Here is a 23247-nt window from a genome sequence, read left to right as displayed (position 1 = left end):
TATAATACAGTACATCGTTCCAATTTATATCCAAAGACTAACAGCTAGATGCATCAAACAAAAATCCGCTCTCAAAGGGGCAGATTCTCAGAATCTGCCCCTTTGCTACCGGTATTTTTGCATTTGGGATGCATCATTGCAAATGCAAAAATCGCAAATTAAAAAATCGCTTCATTGCGATTATTTACATTTAAGGAATCTCAAATTGAGATTCCTTAAATGCAATGCATGAAAGTTTTAAAAATAGTGATATTTATATAGGGCACGCAAATTACTATGAAGTCCAACTTCATGATAATTTGCAAAAACTTTGAAAAATGCACTAAAGAGCATTTTTCAAAGTTTCATGTTGCGCACACATGCCCTAAGGGCATGTGTGTGCTCAAAATATGTGCACAGATCAATTTCAGGGGGGCAACAGGGTGTCCTTTGGACACCCCTGCACCCTTGAAATCGCAATCTCAATTTGCGATTCGCTAATTGCGATTCGCAAATTGAGATTGTCTTCCCATTCATTCCTACGGACCTCTAGGTCCATAGGAATGAATGGGGAGGTAGTCCTTAATTGCGACTCACAAATTGCGAGTCGCAATTAAGGAATTCTAAGAAATCGCAATTTCTTTAGTGATTTCTTGATGCATGCCATTTTGCTATTCCTTAATAGCGAATCAGTATTTTTCGCTAATAAGGAATCGCAAAATGGGTTATTGATGCATCTGGGAGTTGATTATATATCATACATATTAAATTATAAAGCAATTGATCATTTAGCATTTTTTCCAAAGACTTGATTATATTATATACACAGTAGCTCAATCCATAAATAACTCAGGTAAAAGTTGAATTCATTGCTAAATCTTCAGGGTTTAAACATGCAATCAGAGCTTGCCTACATGTCCTTACACCACGTATATTAAGCAGTCTCTTAAGTGTAGTTTTTCTTTCACCTTCCAAATCCGAGCAGAGACACAGTACGTGAATAATGTTTTCTTGTCCTAATTTACAAAGCCTGCATAGATTTTCTTCTTCCGGTATCTTCCATGGTAGTAAGTGACATAGTCCTGGCAGACAGCCAAATCTAGCTTTGAAAAAAATCTGTTTATTTTTCTTGGACTACGATGTTTCCAAGTATTTTTGCACCTTTTTCACCTTAAATCCATTTACGATTGGCCATGCATGGTTTATTTTTACTAACATATCTTTGTCCTTTATCAAGGAAAGGCTGTTGGTAAGCTTATTTATCTTTTTTAAGCTATCCTGTGCGATAGTGGTATTCCAAATCAATGTTATACCAAATTCTTCTATTGACCTATTTAGATAGGAACAAACATATACATTTCTGTTGTTTTTTACTTCTTGCCACAGTAAACAAGACATTTGGCTGTCCTGAACATTTTTTATTCTGTTCCAAACTTTCAGTATTTGTCCTCTCCTTGCATATAGTTGGTTATTAGCCCACATTCCAACCGCACCTGAGCTTGTGAGGCATTCTTTGGCAGGGAGAATACAATTCTCTATGTTTTAGCAACAGCAGTTTTAATGATCTCAGCATCTTTTCAATTTATTGCCTCACTACCATATATTAAAATAGGGAATAGTTTTGCAGCGATTATTTTTAGGAAAGGGTGATAAGACAAGTCTCCTATAATTTTCTGAATGACTAAATGCCGCAACAAGGGTGTTTGCTTTTCTTGTAATATACTGTTTTTGTGGCAGGTAGTTTCCCTTATCGTTGTAAATAATGCCAAGGTATTTGTATATAGCAACTTGTTCCAATTCTTTGTCTTCCAAAAACCATTGATGTTTAAATTTAAGTCACACTTTTTTTGTAATAACCATTACTTTGATCTTAGCTTCGTTTATTACCAAACCGTTTACTTTTGAATGCTTAAAAATGCTATCAATTAATCGTTGCATGCCAATTTTGGTATGACTTAAGAGTATGATGTCATCAGCATACAACAAATTAGATATCTGTTTGTATGCTAACCTTGGAGGATGTGCATTGATTTCATTCAACGTAGTAGAGAGATCAGCTAAAAATGAATTAAAAAGCAAGGGGGCCAAAACGCACCCTTGTTTCAGACCATTTGTTGTAGGAATTTCATCAGTTAGTATGCTTCCATCACCAATCCTCACCCTGACTCAGATTTCAGAGTGCAAAAGCCTGATCATTTTTAGCAAAGTATCTGGAATTCCTTGTTTTTTTAATTTAGCCCACAGACGCTTTCTGTCGACACAATCAAAAGCAGATTTGAGATCTAAGAAACAGAGGTATAAGGGCTGTTTCCCTAATATTGCCTTATCAATTAATACCGATAATGTTAGTATATTTGTAGACGTTCCAAGGCCTTTGATAAAGTCTGTTTGGTTTGAGGGCAGTACCTGGTTCTCCTTTGCCCAATCTGTTAAAAGCACCAATAAAGTCCCCGCAAACAACTTTGCATCCGTATCTTTCAAGGTAATTAGCCGATAATTTTCCAGCATTTGCCAATTTCCTTTTTTAAAGATTGGTGTTATTAGCGATCCTTTCCATGATTTTGGAATTAATCCACTACGAACCACCTCACTAAAGACATCGGTCAAGCAGGTAGACCAAAATTCTGGTACTTCCTCGTATAGTGCAAACGGAATACCGTTGGGACCAGGGGCTCCATCCTTCTGTTTCATAATCAACTTGGTCACCTGTGAGTTAGTTATATAAATTTCACAGTCGCCTTCCGGGTCATCTTTTATCCTCTTTTCCCGATTCGTACATTGATTATATGCTGTGGTTTCTGTTTTTAAATGATTTAAAAGAAACGTCACCCATTCTTCTTCAGATAAGACTGACCCTACAGCCTGTTTGTTTGGTCTTACTAGACCGTTAATCAATTTCCAGAAAAGCAGTTGTGTGGAAGATTTTTGTCCACAGATCTTGCCGTGATTTTTTTTTAAATTCCATATCAATTTCCTCGGATTGTAATTTGTGTTTTTAAATAATACCCATAATTCCTCTTTAAACAGAAACTTAATTAACTGTTTCCTAAGGCTATTTCGCATACGTCTTAGTTTTCTTACAGTATACGGGAGGTTGATGCTAGGTGCACTTGTTTCACTCTGTGCAGTTTTTTTTCTTTCTACGCAAGATGTTTGTTCATTATAACTCACTATCTTCCCTGTAATTTTTTCCCATTGGTCTGTTACTGTTCTCATCCTTGTTTCTTTAAAACATTCTTCAACTACACTTTCCACTTTTGCCATAGTCTCCTCCGCATTATTGGGTTTCCATATAAGTTTCCTGTAATTGATGGTGCAGGTCTGGCCTTGCATTGTTTGATACTTTTGAGATTTTGGACAGGATAGCTTTATCTCGATAATTTGTTGGCTATGGTCGCTGTCTGGGACTTTATTCAAACAGTAGGTTTTCACCTTGTTGAAAGTACACAGTAATGTCAGTGTGTAGTCAATGCGTGAATTATTGTTACATGAATGTAATGAGCAAGCAGGTGGACTGTCCATTGAGAATCTACCATTTAATATTCTGAGTCCCAGAGCTTCCATGTCATTACAAACTTTCTCCCTGTTCTAGTATATTTATTAGTTGTTCTAGGTTCAATTGTCGGTTCCGGTATTTCCCATTGTTGATTTTGTGACTGAACAGAGTCATCCAACATAAAGGATATTAACAAGTTTATATTGAAATCCCCTATTACGATGTAATCAGCTAAGGGCTCTTCCAAAATTTGCTCAAGAAGGAAATTATTAAGAGTGGCACACATCTCTTTCTTGGAGGTCTGTTTTGGAGGTATATATATGTTGACTAGAATTAGAGGTTTGTATGACCTGTTTTTGCAGGCTTTATATCGTAGCTCATCTACCGCAAGCAGATTTGAATTATTCGTCTGTATTTGGTCGTGTTTTACTTCTAGATCAATCCGTACGAATATTGCTAGACCACCAGAGGGACAACCACATTTCTTGTATTTGATTGCAGGCTCGAAGTATCCCTTGTAGTGTTTTAACATGAATGGGTCCATTGTACATGTTTCCTGCAATAGTACTATTTGGTTGTTGTTTGATAATCCATTTATTTGAGCATCAATTATTTTTTTACAAATCCCATTTATATTCCATGAGCAAATCTTTATTATAGAAGTGACCGTGCTCTATTCCTGTTGGATTACCTGTGATGAAGTTTGTCAATGCTCTTTAGTACCATGTAAAGCTGTCATGGTCCATTTTCCATTCACTCCATTTATTTTTTCTCTCTTTAATATATTAGACGTTTTTTTTCTTCAGGTTTTGTTTAGCCCAGGGGATTTTTTAATATGGAAAAAACAGAGTTGTTTTGTTCAGGCTGTGATTGTTTTGATGGGCTTCCTCTAATTAAGAACGGTGTTGGATAGACCTTTGGAAGCAGTGGGTTGATTAATATCCCCCAACTGTGGAAGGATCCATACTCTTTCAAGATTACGTCTGCTATAGGCCCGGTGGCCACTGTTACCAATGTTAGTGGAAGTCTTCCTTCGGGGTCAGGATGAAAACCTACACATTCAATATCCTCAGATGTTATCTTTTCAAGTGATGTTATAGTTTTCATTAGTTGGAGGATATTTCCTCTATTTAGGATATCTTGTGTTCCCCTTGATTCATAGAGGTGTTTAAAGATAATTGGAGCAGGCTTTTTTTTGGAGCCTTGTTTGACTTTTTTTGTCCTCAGTTGTTCCGTATTCCTCATAGGTAATCAGCCTGTTCTGTCCACTTCTTTCAATTACTAGAGTATTTCGGGTATTTGTATACATCGATTCATCTGGCATTTCTTTTATTTTCCAAGAATTTGTCGTTGTTCTATCAGCCCCCATTTTGCTTTTTGCAGTGATATCTTCTTTTTGGATTGTATTCCTAAATAATCTGTGTGATGTTTTTTGATCTTGCTCTGTTAGGTTCCGGGTTGTTGGGCCTATGGTATTTTTTGCAAGGCATTCTGATTATGCACTGTTTTTCAAAATTCCGGTATATTCCATGGCGTCAGTTCTTTTGTCATACATTTAGTTTGTTCACTTTGGACGTCACAGCCGTTTCCGTTGGTTTAACGTTTTTCTTCTTCTTCGTGGACTCTTTGTAATTCAACTTCAGGAACAGACGGTATTTGGTTGGAGTTTTCAGCTACTGTACTTACATTTAATTTGTCCAATTTTTCATTGCATTGAGGGTTCATTGGTTTAGCAAAAATATTATAATATTTTTCTTTTCCATGACTAAGTAGTTTGGCATTTGAAGATTTCATCCCAGTAACCTTACTATCTATTGATTTTTTTCCTTAGCTTTCCTCCTACTTCAATTGAGTTGGGCAATAAATCCGTTTTGGTATCTATTGTTGTTCCTCTTTCTTTTTTTGATGTGTCCAATTTCATGTCAATTTTTGACAAACTTTCCTTTTTTGCCTTATTTCTTGCTTTACGTAGCTTTTTCTCTGTCTTTTTGTTATTTCAAAGTCTACTGAGTCGTCATCATTTGAGCCTTCTTTATTCAATTCTTGTGGAGAATCCAATAATATTTTATTACCTTTTATGTTATTTCTGTCTTTGGTTTGAATTCAGTTGTATTGCCATGCTCGATATGCTAGCATCCTTGGTATCCATTTTTTTCAGTTGCTCAGCTTTGTCTACTAATGTGAGTTCCCTTGCATTAGGATGATGACCGTCCTCCTTACAGTAATCCTTTTCCTTATGCAGACAATATCTTTAACGACCTCCAAGACTGGGTTCACAACCTCTGGAATGGTTACTAGTTTGTTAATTATGGGAGCACATGTACACTCGATTTAACTTGGCGCAACTTCCCTTTGTGCTTTTATTATGAGAGTTTTCAGCTCCGCTAATTTATTCTCAATCCGGGCAACTGCATTGGCCATAACTCCAGGAATGTCTATTTGAATGTCCATTTTATTTGATTGTGCTGTTAGCGCTTCAGGGGTCAATACTGATGTTTGATAGAATATGTCCCATATATTTCCTGGATCCTGATTTTCTAGTTTTTTAGTTTTTTTGTTCATGTATATTTCTTTAAAACTTGACGAGGTATTGATATCATCGTGACCACTTTCTTTATCTGTAAATTCCGATACATATTTTGGTTTAAATCTTTTATTGAAATTTGGACAAGACAAACAAAGGGCACAGGAACATTACGGGCGTGCATGCGGTCGCCCGGTAGGTAATTTCTGTCCCACCCCTCCCAAAGAGTGGGGCCCCTTGTTGCAGCACAGAATGTGTCCTAGGGAAGCTCCGAGGGCGAAGCGAAGCTCTGATCCAGTCCCATGAACATCCAACAACCCCCCCCTCCCAACTCCCACCCGTATCCCACCCTCATTCCTCTTTCCCCGGTGTGGTAAGTGCGTTGATATTAGATATCACTAGGCCTATAGGAGAGGCATCATTCAGTCGGGAGAACTGGGCTTTCCTCGGAAATCGTCTGGCAGCCGGAGCACCCTGAGGTATCTTGGGCAGGTGATCTCATTGAATTCCTCCGACAGGAGAGAGACGAGGGGCTGCCATGTATCGAGGAATGTGCCCTGTTTGGGTAAGAGAGGCCTGTATTTTCTCCATCCCCATTATATACCACAGGCGGTGGAGCCATCCCGTATGAGTCGGTTTCCTTGGGGTGCCCCAAAGAGATAGGATGTGGTGAGTGGCTGCCCCCATCGCTAGCCCCATCTGCCTTCCTCTGATCGATTTGAGAGGGAAAGTGATAGCATTGGGAAGGCCTAGGAGCGTGTATGCTGGAAACCGGGGAATTTCCGTGTCAAAATGTGTGTCAAAGCTCTTGAGCACTTCCTCCCAGTACCCCTTGACTTCTGTGCATTCCCACAGGATGTGAGTGAGTGTCCCAATTTGACCACAATCCCTCCAGCACCCAGGGTCTCTATGCGGATTGCCTTGATGTAGCCGTGCTGGTGTAAGGTGCCAGTAGTATGCTATTTTCACCGCCGCCTCTTTACTAGCCACGGTGCGAGCGGTGTGATGAGCCCTGAAATATATGTCCTGCCATTCCTTGACTGTGAATGTGTGACCTAGTTCGCGCTCCCATCAGTTCTGACTCGCGGATCGCGCAGCAGGGGGCGGTGGACTGAGCATCGTGTAGAGGTCTGTGATCGCGTGTCTGTCTGTTCTTTTCGTGTGGAGCCATTTCTCATAGTCTGTTAGGGGCCTGCTCACATGGGGCAGCATGTCTTTCTCTGTGAGCCAGTGTCTGATCTGGAAGTACTGTAAGCGTTGGATCTGTGGGAGTGTGTAGTAGTCTTGCAAAGTGCGGATTTGCATGAAGCCCATGGGATTGAAGAGGTCGCCAGCTGCCTTGCATTCCGACCCCTGCCATTGCGAAAAAGACCCGGGGGCCAATCCTGGAGGGAACGCCGGGTTTCCAAACAGAGGGGTCATCGGGGACGGGAACGTGGTAAGGCCCTTCGGAACTGCCACTTTGTCCCTCACCTGCATTATCATTCTCGTGATGGGTGATTTCTTGAGATACGAGGGTCTGTCCGTCCGTCTCAGGAATGGGACCTTCCATAGGGACATCTGACCCATAGCCCGGTCTTGAAATAACCACTGTTTCTCCGATTCAGGCCTACTCCATTCCAGGAGGTAACGGAGTTGCGATGCGTGGAAGTAGCGGAGCAGATCAGGGACCCCTCTGCCGCCCTCCACCGTACTCCGCGTGTTCAGATCTCTGCGCAGACGCGGGTGCTTACCAGCCCACACAAATTGTGTGATGGAGTCTTGCATTTGTTTGAGCGTGCCTATCGGGGGGGTTACCGGAATGGTCTGAAACAAGTACAGAACCTTCGGCAGGAGGGTAATTTTTACCGCCACCACTCGCCCCAGCCACGAAAGCGGCTGGCAACGCCATCTCGCAAGGTCCCCCTTCAGGGCCGTCAGTAGAGCCGTATAGTTCTGTTCAACTGTTTGGGTCGTGCTAGGGGTCAAGGAGATGCCTAAAAAAGGTATGGACATATGAGTCTGAAGATCCCCATATTGCCACTGGCCGTGCCTCGTGGCCCTTGCGTTCCGTCCCAGGGGCAGGATTAGTGATTTTTCCACATTCATCTTGAACCCCGATACGCTCCCGAAGGTCTCTATCTCTGAGAGGAAAGCCGGTACCGACGTCGAGGGGTTCTCCAAGGCCGCCAGGACATCTTCTGCGTACAGACTTATGGTCTGTGGTTCCCCCCGAATCGAACGCCTGTAATGGACCTGTTGTCCCATATCCGTTGGGCCAGTGGTTCGATATACAGGGCAAATAGCACGGGCGAGAGAGGGCACCTTTGTCTGGTGCCCCTCCGGATGTCTAGAGGGTTTGAGCGTATTCCGTTAACTGTGATCTTGGCCTGCGGGGCGGCGTAGCAGCTAGCAACCCATGTGCGGAACCGATCACCGAACCCAAAGCGCTCCAGGACGGCGTCCAGATATCCCCAGTCCACTCTGTCGAACGCCTTTTCGGCATCCACTGACAGTAGGACCGCATCAGAGTCATTGTAGTGGGATTTATCAATGACATGAAGCAGGCGTTTAGTGTTGTGTGCGCACTGCCTGCTGGGGATAAACCCCGATTGGTCCGGTTCAATGATTATTGGCAGGCACGGGCCTAGTCCCGCCGCCAATACGCTCGTGAACAATTTTAGATCCAGATTAAGCAGGGAGATGGGTCTATATGCTTTGCATTGGGATGGGTCTTTGCCTGGCTTGGGGATGACCACGATGTCAGCTTCCAGCATGTCCTGAGGGATGGAGCCTCTGACCTGGAAGGAATTGAAAAGTCTGGTTAACACCGGTGCAATTTGGGGGCAGAAAGCCTTGTAGAAGCTTGCCGAGAAACCATCCGGGCCTGGGGCCTTCAGAGGTCTGAGACGCGCGATCGCAGAGATGACCTCCTCCGTTCTGATGGGAGCTTCGAGGGAAGCCCTTGCGGGCTCGTCTAGGGGCGTTATTTCTGTGTCCCGAAGATAAGAATCCGCGGAAATCCGCTCGGCCGGCGGTTCCGCCGCATACAGCGAAGCATAAAACTCGCGGAAGGCCTCCGCAATTTGGTCATCCTCACAGACTACCGTTCCATCTTGGGTATGGATAGAGGGGACTTTCGTCCGCAGGGTCTTCGCTTTGAGGCAGCTCGCCAGTAAGCGCCCTGTCTTATCGCCACCCACATAGTATGTGTGGCGTAGTCTCAGGGCTGCATATTCGGCCCTATCTAGATCTAAGCTAGCGAGTTGGGCCCTGACTGCCTTAAGCTGCCGCCAAATCCTGGGAGCCCCGGTGCGGCTATGGGCTTGCTCCAAGTCGAGCGCTTGCGCGGACAAAGAGTGCCTCTTATCCCTCCGTTCCCTGGCTTCAGCCGCGGCTATAGAAATCAGTTCTCCCCTCACTACCGCTTTAAGCGCACCCACACCGCTGCCAGGGAGACCTCTGGGGTGTCGTTGGTCTGCAGGTATTCTTTGATGCGCACCTGGAGCTCTTGCGTCACCCCCTCGTGTTGCAAAAATGCATCATTGAGGTGTCATCTACCTTTCCGCTGCGAGACCCTAGGGGCTTGCATGTGTAGGACGAGTGCATCGTGATCAGACAATGCTGCTGGGAGCACCTCTACATCGTCTATCAGGGGGGTCGCATCTGAGGTGCAGAAAAAGTGGTCTATGCCTGCGTAGGTGCGGTGTACGTGAGAGTAGAAAGTGTATCCCGGGGTGACGGGATGGTGTTTGCGCCACAGGTCCACGAACCCTTCCTCCAACAACCACCGGCTCCCCTCCGGCATGATCGCCCCGGCAAACCCTTGTCGATGGCCAGATCTGGCGACGTTGGGGTCCATTACTAGGTTTGTGTCCCCACCCACTAGCACAGTCTTAGTGTTAGGTCGCAGCGCGTCTGCCAATGCCCCTTTGAGAAATGGTTCTTGCTTGGTGTTCGGAGCGTAAAGGGAGCCCACGACCATTTCCCTCCCGCTGATGCGGATGATGTGGGCTAGGAACCTCCCCTTAATTTCAGTTACCTTGTCCCCAACCGACCCCTTAAAATGACGTGCCACCAATAAGGCCACCCCGCTTTCTTCTGCAGGGTGGAGGAGTAGTATTGGAGCGGGAAGGCCCTTGAGCGCATTCTGTGCCAGTCTTTGGAGAGCAAGTGCGTTTCTTGGAGCAGGCAGATTTCTGCTTCCGAGTTTTCTAAGAATGATAGGACAGCCCTGCATTTAACGGGGTTGTTAAGCCCCTTTACATTCAAGGTGAGAATCTTCAGCGCGGAGTTAGCCATGCATGGAAGGTATGCGAGTCGGGCAGCGTTCTCGGCCTGCAGGGGTCTGCCAGCTCCCTGTGTCGGCCCGTTCCGACATTAAAGTACCACACCAGGAGGGTCCAGATTTCCGTCTCCTCCCCCACCCTAGTCCCCAACTTCCCCAACTAACCCCCTTCCCCCCGCAACCCCCTCCTCCCTCACCCACCCTAACCCCAACTCGTGGCCCCCAATCAAAAGTCATAGTCTCAGGCCTATTCAGGGTCAGTTCAGGCCCGTAGTTCCAAAAGAGAAAAGGAGACTGTGGCAGTGGCAACCCATGTGGCCCCCCGCCCCTCCTCCTCCCCCCCACATCGAAAAAATGCTTCAAGTATGGCCCCTCCGGGTCAAAACAGGCTTAGGTCGTAGTAGCGGTGTCCTTAACCACTTCTTCGATGGCTGCGGCCCTGTCTTTGGCGATTGTCCCCGGATCCGGGTGGAGGTGAGATTTCGGTGTGCGACGTCTCCGCACCTGTTGCCAGCCGCTTCCAGAGGGATTCGCTTGGGAGGATCTCGGAGAAGAGCCTCCCTCCGAAGTGTCATCTGGTAACTCCAGGCCCAGCAAGGCACAGGTGTCCTGAAGCGAGCGGAGCTGATGCAGGGCACCCTCCCATTTAAAGATCAGGCGGAACGGGTGGCCCCAGGAGTAAGGCACCACTTTTCCCATCAAAAACGTGGTGACTGCTTTGAATTCTTTGCGCTTTTGAAGCGTTATAGCTGATAGATCCTGGAATAGTTCAACAGGGCAGTCTCAGAAGAGGAGGGGTTGTGTTTGAAGAGCTTCCCTCAGTATCCTTTCTTTCAGGGGAAAGTCCAGGAGGAATGCCAAGATGTCCGGAGGGGGGGCGGGAGCCCGACGGGGCAGTCCCACCCGGTGTGCTCGATCAATGCGGATAGGAAAGTCCGCTGGTTCATTGAGGATCTCTCGGAAGAGGTCTTGGAGATACAGGGTGACGCTGTTCCCCTCCGCTTTTGATGGTACTCCTCGAACCCGTATGTTATTCCGCCAAGAGCGGTTTTCGAGGTCCTCCGCATTAGCCTGGAGGTCCACCTGCTGTTCCCGGAGACGGAGGACCTCTTGTTGGAGATGCACCAGTTCCTCGCAGCGTGCTTGGGTAGACTCCTCCACCGCCACTACCCTTTCCCCCAATCCATCTAGGTCCCGGCGCAGTTCCCTTTGCTCGCTCACCAGTTCCTGTTTTAAGGTCTGGAAGTCTTCACGGAGCGTGTTAAAGAGTGTTTCCAGAAACGACTTCGTGATGGGGGCGTCCTCGGCATCCTTGTTAGGAGTAGCCGCCGGCGCCGATTGCGACGGAAGCATGTGGGTTTTCTCGCTTTTTGTGGACGTTTTCATGAGGAGTTTGTTAATCGGTCGGCCTCCTCTGCGGTTAGTGTTGGACATTGCGCTGAGGTCTGTCTGTCTGCCCATATCCTCTGTCCTGCCTGTCGAGAGGGCCGCCTCACCTGGCCCACAGCCACCAGCTGCCTCGATGAAGGCCCGCTACGGTGTTAAGGCAGTGCTGTAGGCGTGAGGAAATATAAATTTTATGGTCAAGTTGTGTTCCCTAGCGCGTACCCCACCGACTCCATGTACCAGCTTAAAGTGCATGTAACTTCCCTCCTGTGCCAGCTATGAAGACGCAAATACATTTGCGTCCAACGTCAACATGTCCTCTTTCAGATCCACCCTGAATGGATTGAATAGTCCGTTCCTAAGTATACTATGCCAACGTCTTTTTGTAGTGTACCTTACATGTTTTTCCGCTCTGGCAAGGTAGGCCCTGAATTTCTGCCATCGAGCCTCTTTTCTGGCTTCTGACTCTGAAAGCCTCAGCCCAGGCAGCCTCTGTACCCGTGAACTCTGACTTACTTCCAGCACGGCCCACCGCGCTCAGCTCAGCCTGCTGCCTGCCAAGACTGACTATAACCTTCGAGTTATCTGTTCCGCTCCTCGAAAATGCATTCCTGCCTACTAGCTTCAGTAAACATCTCCCTCAGCTACAGGGCCAAAGGGCCGACCTGTCTCCGTGCAAGTAATTCATAGCCTCTGTTACCATGCTCCCATGGAAGGCCCCTTGCCCCCACGCTTCTCATGCAGACACTCAGGCGCTTATACACACACGCACAGCTAGTATAGAATAGCTTCTGCCCCAGAGACCTTTCCGTTCAGATAATATGGTTCCCAAACATCAGATATCAGATATGATAGAAGTACAAGTTGATATGACATGCCAGACTTTTGTCTCTTTCCGTCAGAGAAAATGTCAAGTCCCCTGCACCCTCCAGTTTCACGTCTATCACACGTCATGCAGCTGCGCGCGCATCCAAGCTTCCGATTTCTGCTGACATTGCAACATTTCTGTTAAGTGCCACCCCTTGGTGACACCTGTCTGTGACGTTTCTAGCACACACCTCCAGTTCACGCCTAGTCCACGCCTTCTGATTACGTACTAGTAACACGTGGATACTGTTATCTTGTCTTCTCTCAGCTGTTATGCCTACTGTACTGTTTTCTATGACATGAATTAAGTATATAAGCTATGTACTGTCAATAAAATGTAGCGCGCTCCTTCTATCCCTTCTTCCACCCCTGCGGTGGGAAGAACATGATATTCTGGTCTTGACCATTCCTTTTTAAGGAATAAAACCCCTAAGAACTCTAACACCACGGACTCTGGTTTTTTCTTTCCGATTGAGTTATTATTGATTAAGTACTTACCTGCATAGAAATTAAGAGAGTAAATTATATATATTTACATCATTTTGGCGCCCGAATAGGGACCCCTCCCCCACCTCACGCGCCGGTTGGTGCGTTGCAAGCTCTGTCCCCTGCCATCAGTTAGACGGAAACTACGCGTACCGGCAGGATTTCCTGTATCTCCCTCTGGCCCACGGAGGTGACGAAGACTGCGATCAGTACCCAGACGAGGCGGTGAGGAGTGCGGAGGATCCCGACCAGAGCCTAGCCGAAAGAAGCAAGGTCCGAGGTGTCAAGAGGCCCACCAGTTTTCCGAAGTTTTCCGAAGTTTTCCGAAGTCGAGCCGAGTCGAGTCCAGTCCAGTCGAGTTTTCCGAGGCCTTCTGTTTCCGTGCTTCCCGGTGAGTACCATTGCTGGGACGTATCTAGACGGGTTTGGGTACACAAGTCCGGTCTGCACTGTTTTTAGGCAGTGTATCTGTACTGTTTAGCAGTATATCTAGTATTCTGAATTTCTGCACTGTTACATCAGTGTATCTGTACTGTTTAGCAGTACATCCAGTATAGAGGGTAGTCATATATGTCTCAAATGTCTTCTTTCATGTGATTAATGTCGTGGTATGAATGTGATCGTTTTTAATGTGCATTATTGTGTTTCTTGTATAACTAGCTGTATCCAGTATTAAGTAGTTAGGATTAAGCATTCAGTACCAAGTAAACAAGATGCCGTTTTTCAACAAGTTAAAGCAGATAGGAACTAGGAAAGGAATACTAGAAGAAGAAATTCCTATCCCCCCTAGGGACACTCCAGGTAACTTTATGTACCACAAGCACGGCATAGATGCCATATTATATCTCGATTTATGGGCTGACTATACTAAACATCTAGACGAAAGGCACAGATGGCCTGTTACCGGAACATGGGATGCCGAGTGCATCATGAAGGTGGAGGAAGTACTATGGAAAAAGAAAGCCAGACAATCTCAGAAAGACGCCATAGAGTTTTGGCGTAAGGAATCGCATAAGCGTGCTGAAAAAGCACTACGTAGAGAAGACAGACTTAAAGAATCAGAAAAGGCCCAAGAAAACGAGTTAGTTAACGAGGGGATCCGAGTAAAAACAGAGCAAGTAGACCGCGCACGAAATAACCTCGTAAACGGTATGTATCTCGTGGCCGAGGGTTCGCCTGAAGCCATTTCTGAAATACCAAAGAATCTGCCGCCACCATTAGTTCCGACTAAAGTAATGCATAAGACTACTAAAGACATATTCCTGAATTCCTATCTAGAGGATGTAGCACCCGCTTACACCAATCTGCCTGTCCGCGCCCTGCCTAACGACAGGGACGGGGGTGGTAACCCGCCCCAAGATCAAATTCCGCCAGTACCACAACAGAAACCTCCTGTTCCACCACCTCCACCACTCCCCGTACTTAAAGTTGATCTACCGAAACCACTTCTACCTGATCCTACTAAAAGACAAGTTCAAGTTCAGATACAGACTCCGCGGAGAGAAAATGTCCAAGCTCCCGCCTCAGGGGGTGCGAAAGGGGGTCTTCAAACACCGCCATTGACACGCAGGTTACAGCTCGCGGATTTACGGAATCCCTTTGTGTTCAAGTCACCCCGCCTTGACGCACTCAAAGAAAACCTTTCAATTTGCAGATATGATCCAGTACCTGGAAAAGACGATATAATGATGTTGGCATCACTACGGTTAAGATCTGCTACTGATTTCCTGCTGTGCTATGCAGGAATGAAGGACCGCCTAGATAGAATATATGAGTTTATTCAGACAGGAAAAGACCCTGACAGTATTCAGGAGGCCATGGATCGTCAGAAAGTCGACGTTCAAGCACAGATACTACGTTTTTTCATAAATTGCCTAAAAAAGAGAACGAGACAGGCCTGGAGCAGATCAGAGTGAATTAGATGCACTAAACCGGTGGGGTCAGAATATAGCTGATGGAAAACACGACAAGGGGACTTGCATAGCCAGCATGTACAAGAAAATTAGAAAAGCACTGATAGAAATTCACCAGAAAGAGAAAGAGAAGGCTTCCTCCGAGGAGGAAGAAGAATTTGAAGAATCAGAAAAGACTACAGATACTATGGCGTATGTAGGTAAGGGAACTTACCTTAGGAAAGGTATCCGCCCAGAAAGCAAGAGAGTTTTTCTCTCTGCCTTAACGAACCCGAATTCTGCGGAACATCAGTTCCAGGAAACCGATAAAAGACTCAGAGACCGAGTGGGGTACCACATACTCAATTCGATGGATGAACAAGAACTAGCCCGGTCAGCCATATTATGGGCTGAAAATCCGGATATGTATAATGATGACACAGTAGCACAGACATTTCTGAACCTCTCCCCAGACGAACAGAAATTAGCAGGTGTATACATGATGCAGCACCTCCTCACGAAATACAGAGACCAACATTCTGATCCAGGTCCCTTACACGAAACATTAGAAGCACTACTCGTGGATAGATGGAGAGGTTTAAGTACCAAGTTAATACAAATAATTCTAGAACAGCGACATAGATATAACACTTTCATAAGCTCTGAATATGTTCCTGCTCCGCCCCCAGAAAGGAAAATGTATCACATGCAACGCCTGAGTGGTGTTGACAGTCAGAACCCCTTACGGGAAGTACACCCAGTTATGGGTGAGGATCATATCTTGAAACGTGTATATGTACACACGCCACTGACTAAGTTAGAACTGTTAGAAATGAAGAAACTAGTCCCGAGTCATGATAAAGACCCTGCAGGTTTTCACAGAGAGCTTAAAGACATGTTACTGATGGGGGATTACACGTATGATGATATCATGAAAATGTTAAAGGTACTGCTGCCCACGGGCATCTACGAGAAGCTAAAGGAAAAGGAATGGGAGGTGGGAGAGAAAAAGATAGTATGGGCAGAAATAGAAGACGAAGAGAGCAAACGTGTCCCAGGGGTAGGCCTTGGGGACAAAACTAAAGCATTACCAGGTTTGATAGTACAGGTTCTGCCAAGATTATTGACAACTAGAAAAGAAGACTGGGATGCAATCTCAGCATGCAAGCAGAAACCCGACGAAGATACTAGTGACTTTTATTCAAGATTCGAGAAATGTTTTATTATTAATAGTGGTCTTAAACCCAGTAGCGAATCGTATCCGCATCTTTTTGTATCAAATTTAGTTGAGAATTCCCTGTTAGCAGTCAAGAATCGTGTATACAAGGTTGAGAGTACATGGCAAGCAAATACGCCATCCCAGATGTTACAAATGTTACAATACCATCAGAATAGAATTAGAGAAGAACAGGATCAAGAACAGAAACGTATGAAAGACACGAAAATGAAAATGTTAGTAGCCCAGTCGGTCCATACCGACGGAAGCAGAAAGGGTACGAACCAGACAAGTCACGTCGCAGGTCCCGTTAAAGGGACATGCAATTATTGCAAGCAGCCAGGTCACTACGTCCATGAATGTCCGGTTCTGAAACATAACATAGCGACAGGTAAAACTAAAGAGAGACCGCATCCACCTAGACAAGATCAGGTTCAGCAACAGACTTCACAGAATGTACAGCCCATGCAGAATACACAGCCTATGCATGCTTCATCTCATACAGCACAGACAGTAGCGGTACCGCAGCCCACTGCCTCGACTCAACAAGTTTCCCAACAGATGTACCAGTATGCCCAATCTGCTTACCCTGAGTATCAACGATACACATGAAACAGCCTAGAGAGGGAATTTGGCTTGCCTCTTATTGAAATTCCTGTAGATCAAGAAGGTCCTTATGTACACAGTCAAGTATTGGGAAAAGACAGAAAGTTTTTAATTGACACAGGGGCAAGTCGCACCACAATCAGTCATAATGAAGTCCCAGGGGCACCCCTCTCAGGCTCACAGAATGTTTCCCTTGGTTTTTCAGGACAGCCCATTGTAAATGAAGTATCAGAACCAGTACCCTTGGCTGTGGGTCCATTATCACGAGTTACAGACTTGTTACTTACGAAATCATGCCCAGAAAATCTGTTAGGAATTAAAACATTGAAAGCTCTAGGAGCTATAATCTGCTGTTCCCCGGAGGGAGTTAGACTCTTTCTACGGGATTTCAAGGGTCATTATGTTTTGCGAGAATTCGATGTCAGATTGAAAAATGTACCAGATCACCTGTGGGCAAAAGGCCCAACTGATGTAGGTTGTATGCATATCACACCATACCGTGTTACACTCAAGACAGGAGTTGTACTACCACGAATCAGACAATACAAGTTACCACCCGATGCTGTAGTGGCTTTACTGGAAATCATTGAAGAGCTCATAGAACAAGGAGTGGTCGTAGAGACTGACTCCAATATCTGTAATTCACCTATCATTCCAATTCTTAAACGTACTGACCCCAATGCACCGCCAGTATATCGGCTGGTGATTGATCTTCGAGAACTAAACAAATGTATTGTACCACAGTACCCTGTGGTCCCCGATATCTCTTCCCTATTGACTGCTATTGATTCAGAAGCAACGTTCTTTACTGTAATTGATCTCAAGAACGCTTTCTTCAGTGTACCTATTGATCCGGAGAGCCAATATCTCTTCGGATTCAGTTTAAATGGACGAAGTTTCAAATTTTCCCGCGCACCTCAAGGATTCACAGAAAGCCCCAGCATCTATAGTCAAGCACTGAAAAGACAACTAGATTATATAAAAATGCCAGTTAACACCGCCTTACTGCAATACGTCGATGATCTATTGATCACCGCACAAAGTGAGCCTGAATGTGAACAAGCATCACTGACAGTTTTACATTTCCTGGCCGACAAGGGACACAAGGTGTCTCCTTCGAAGCTACAATTCTGTGTTCAGCAAGTTGTGTACTTGGGTCACTTGCTGTCCAAAGTGGGGAGACAGCTCACTCCTGATCGCATTCAGTTAATTATAAATATGCCACGACCCCAGACACAAAAGGAAGTGCGGGCCTTTATAGGCCTCACCTCGTACTGCAGACAATGGATTCCTCAATATGCATTTCTAGCTAAACCACTCATTCAGTTAACGACGCAGGAGGCAGCGACTTCGACTGCCCTTCCTTGGACTCAGGAACATACACAGGCCTTTGAGGAATTAAAGAAAGCATTATGTCAAGCACCAGTTTTAGCGACACCATGTTACAGCAAACCGTTTACACTTTTTGTTACAGAACGTGATGGTACAGCATTGTCTGTCCTCACTCAAGATCAAGCAGGTTCACATAAGCCTTGCGCTTATTTTTCAAGTACATTGGATTCAGTAGCCCAGGCACTCCCTGCGTGCTTAAAGTCAGTAGCAGCAACAGCGTTAGCAATACGACAGAGCGATTCAATTGTTTTAGGCCATCAGTTAACAGTACAAGTTCCACACTCTGTAGAGGTTCTGTTAAACAGAACCCAGACTCAACACTTGACTATAGCACGACCGACAGGTTACGAATTAACGCTATTCCAGCCACACATAGAAATCAGACGCTGCAGCATTCTGAACCCCGCAACACTGTTACCTACAATTATGACAGATCCAGCCCCGCATGATTGCATAGAGATCATTAATGCAGTAACAAAACCCAGACGAGACTTAACAGATGTTCCATTGACAAATCCAGATCTGACACTTTATGTGGATGGTTCATGTATGCGAACAAGTACAGGAGAATTAGTGGCCGCATATGCCGTGACCACTGAAACCGAAGTAAAAGAAACACATCGTATTGACACACTGTCTGCTCAAGCGGCAGAGCTTATTGCTCTGACCCGAGCCTGTATTCTAGCCAAGAACAGAAATGTCAACATATACACTGATTCCCGTTATGCGTTCGGAGTTGTACACAACTTCGGTATGTTATGGCAAGAACGAGGTTTTCTGACCTCTCATGGTGCCAAGATCCAACATGGTCCTCTCATTCAAGCACTGTTAGAAGCAATACATCTGCCTTCAGGCATATCCGTCATGAAGTGTAAAGCACATATTAAAGTTACAGATTCTGTTTCCCAGGGTAACGACCTGGCAGACCAGACAGCAAAACATACAGCATTGACTCACACTCAGACAACAGACATGACAAAGACAATAGGACCGACAAATTGTATGACAGTCAGAGATCCCACACTAGATGTTATTGATATTCAGACACATGCTACCCCGGAAGAAATAAAGAAATGGATTGAACTAGGAGGGATCCAGACAGATCAGGGTTGGATGACGAAGGGAAAATCTACATGGTTTCTCCCTGATTCTATGGTTCAAGTCATGATTAATACAGCACATAGTCCAGCACATCTAGGAGAAAAAGCGATGTTAGACAGTTTACAAAATCTTTGGAGCATAAACACTTACGAGCAGCAGCAAAACAAAAAGTGCGTACTTGCATGATCTGTTGTCAGTTCAATCCAGGTAAAAGCGTCCCTGTAGAGCAAGGTGGATTTCATCCTCCCGACCACCCTTTTGAAGTCCTCCAGATGGATTATATCCAGATGGACCGTTGTCGAGGATTCAAATATGTCCTCGTAGTTGTTTGTGCTCTGTCCCGTTGGACCGAAGCATACCCAGTCCCAGATTACACTGCTCCGACCACTGCCAGGCAGTTGGTTCGTGAATTCTTCCCACGGTACGGCATGCCTCGTGTCGTGTATTCAGATAACGGTCAGCCATTCTCCTCTGAATTAATGAAGCAGGTTTCCTTACTGCTGGGATATCAATGGAAATTCCATTGTGTCCGACATCCCGAAGCCGCAGGCCTTGTAGAAAGGCATAATCAGACACTAAAGACACGCCTTGCAAAAATATGTCAAGAAAAGGGGGTCGACTGGATAGTCGCCCTGCCAGTGGCACTGTTCTATATGAGAATGGTTGCCCATTCGAGATCAGGACTATCCCCGTACGAAGTGGTCTTTGGTAGACCACCGAATATGTGGGGGACGCCCATTCCGAAGAAAATAACTGATGTTGATTGCAATATGTTGACAGATTACCTTGCCTCCTTGATGTCTGCACTCCAATCATGTCGTTCACAGGTTGCCGCAGCTTTCCCTGACAACACCGATGTAAAGCCACATGATGTCCGTCCAGGTGATCTGATCCTCGTGAGGAACTTCGACCGGAAAAGTCCGTTGGAGCCCCGCTGGAAATCGCCGAAGACCGTTCTACTAACTACGAGGACAGCGGTGAAGGTTGAGGGCAGGAAGGGGTGGGTCCACATGAGCCATGTTAAGCTATGTAATGAACTGAAATCCGACCCAGGCTCATCCACCCCTTCCAAAGACTGTATCGAGCCCAGTGACTTTAAAACTTCAGAACGAGAAAAAACTCCCCAAGAGGAATACAGACTCAAGCTCCGATCTAGCAAGTCAATTGTTTAAGTCCTCCCCTAGGTGAATCGGTTAAATAGTTTCTGATATGTATCCCCTAGATCGAGATATAGAGAGAGAGAGAGAAGTCAAGAAACGTACATACTGTAAATCACTGCGTAGTCACTGTATAGTGACATTGTTAATAATGTTTTTTCTAAGTCTTCTGATAATAGTTGCAAGTATAGTTCTCCCTCTCTACTACCCTATTTTCAAGCGTGAACAATCTGCTTACAATGCCTCTGCTGAACACACTTTTAGCGAGTTACCTCCACATGAACTCTCCTACAGACTTGCGCTGCGCAACAACACATTCATTAGTATGCTACATCATTCCCATCAGACTAACAATGCTACAGACTGCTGGATATGTGGCCGACTCCCTCCCTATCAGAATTACAAGGGAGCTCTGCCCCTCTTTCCGTACCCGTTCACTCGCAATGGTTCCTGCGGTGCATGGTTTAAAATAATTAATTCCTTAGATCCTGATATTGCTGTTTTCGACGGGGGCTGGGTTTGGGGTAACTTGAACTTGGTCCTGCTCAACGTCTGTTACCCTGATAAGGAGGGACTCCCCACTCGAATAGGAACTGATCTAGAAAATGAAGTGTATGGATTAGGTAATTACACAATTACCCTTATGATTCTTACTGTTGAGTCTGAAGATACACCAGATATGCCCATTATGTCAGTACTACCAGTTACTGGTGAATTATGTATCAGGAAGAAAGGTTCAGTACACTTAGGTCATAGTAAATGTACTACTGTGGTCGAATTCAGTGATCATGGTAAATCGTCCTTTAAAGCTATTCGTCATTCCTATTTTGTTTGTGGTCATACCGCATACATACGCCTACCTCCAGATTGGGATGGTACCTGTTACATTGCATTCCTTCTGCCACCTGTTTTCCTAGCTCCTCCTGATTACCACAGAAATACAAATCTAGTGAAGAATAGACTCAGAAGAGATATCCCACTTGTCGACTACACAGAAACGGCATGGGAACAGTACACCGATTTTAATAAAGGATTCTTTTTCTTTTTAGGACCTGTTCAAAATAGTAAACTAATACGCAGATTAACTAGAACACTTGAAGCAGTAGTGAATGAAACTGCCTCCGCCCTAGGTAACTTAACAGAAGAGCAGTCCGCCATGCGGGTTGTTGTTCTTCAGAATCGTATTGTTATTGACGTCATCTTGGCAGATAGGGGTGGAGCCTGTAAGGTCATCGGGTCAAGTTGCTGTGTTTTCATTCCACAAAACGCACCATCTGTATATCAAGCTATTACACGTCTCCATAAAATTGCAAATCAGATACATCAGAATCCAGGCACCTGGATTTGGTCCGGTTGGTTCTGGACAACGTTAACGGCTTGGGGATGGAAGATCCTATCCTTCCTAGGCATTGGCCTAGTCCTAGTATTCAGTTGCTGCCTGTGCCTGCAGTGCGGGCCAGCGATTTGTGGACTGTGTGCCACCTCTTGTATTGAACATTCCAGTTTTCTCTCAAGGCGTAAAAGAAAGAAAGAAGAGCAAATGATGTTACAAGAACAAACTGATCGATTCATGAGGATCGATATATCATGAAGGGTCCGTAGGGAACAAGGAGGGAATGAGGAAATATAAATTTTATGGTCAAGTTGTGTTCCCTAGCGCGTACCCCACCGACTCCATGTACCAGCTTAAAGTGCATGTAACTTCCCTCCTGTGCCAGCTATGAAGACGCAAATACATTTGCGTCCAACGTCAACATGTCCTCTTTCAGATCCACCCTGAATGGATTGAATAGTCCGTTCTTAAGTATACTATGCCAACGTCTTTTTGTAGTGTACCTTACATGTTTTTCCGCTCTGGCAAGGTAGGCCCTGAATTTCTGCCATCGAGCCTCTTTTCTGGCTTCTGACTCTGAAAGCCTCAGCCCAGGCTGCCTCTGTACCCGTGAACTCTGACTTACTTCCAGCGCGGCCCACCGCGCTCAGCTCAGCCTGCTGCCTGCCAAGACTGACTATAACCTTCGAGTTATCTGTTCCGCTCCTCGAAAATGCATTCCTGCCTACTAGCTTCAGTAAACATCTCCCTCAGCTACAGGGCCAAAGGGCCGACCTGTCTCCGTGCAAGTAATTCATAGCCTCTGTTACCATGCTCCCATGGAAGGCCCCTTGCCCCCACGCTTCTCATGCAGACACTCAGGCGCTTATACACGCACGCACAGCTAGTATAGAATAGCTTCTGCCCCAGAGACCTTTCCGTTCAGATAATATGGTTCCCAAACATCAGATATCAGATATGATAGAAGTACAAGTTGATCTGACATGCCAGACTTCTGTCTCTTTCCGTCAGAGAAAATGTCAAGTCCCCTGCACCCTCCAGTTTCACGTCTATCACACGTCATGCAGCTGCGCGCGCATCCAAGCTTCCGATTTCTGCTGACATTGCAACATTTCTGTTAAGTGCCACCCCTTGGTGACACCTGTCTGTGACGTTTCTAGCACACACCTCCAGTTCACGCCTAGTCCACGCCTTCTGATTACGTACTAGTAACACGTGGATACTGTTATCTTGTCTTCTCTCAGCTGTTACGCCTACTGTACTGTTTTCTATGACATGAATTAAGTATATAAGCTATGTACTGTCAATAAAATGTAGCGCGCTCCTTCTATCCCTTCTTCCACCCCTGCGGTGGGAAGAACATGATATTCTGGTCTTGACCATTCCTTTTTAAGGAATAAAACCCCTAAGAACTCTAACACCACGGACTCTGTTTTTTTCTTTCCGATTGAGTTATTATTGATTAAGTACTTACCTGCATAGAAATTAAAAGAGTAAATTATATATATTTACATCAGGCGGGTGCAGCATCTCCAGTTCCCGTCG

The sequence above is a fragment of the Lissotriton vulgaris genome, chromosome 1_1 (assembly GCF_964263255.1).
Source record: "Lissotriton vulgaris chromosome 1_1, aLisVul1.2, whole genome shotgun sequence".
NCBI classification, from domain to species: Eukaryota; Metazoa; Chordata; class Amphibia; order Caudata; family Salamandridae; genus Lissotriton; species Lissotriton vulgaris.
This window is presented reverse-complemented; position numbering follows the sequence as displayed.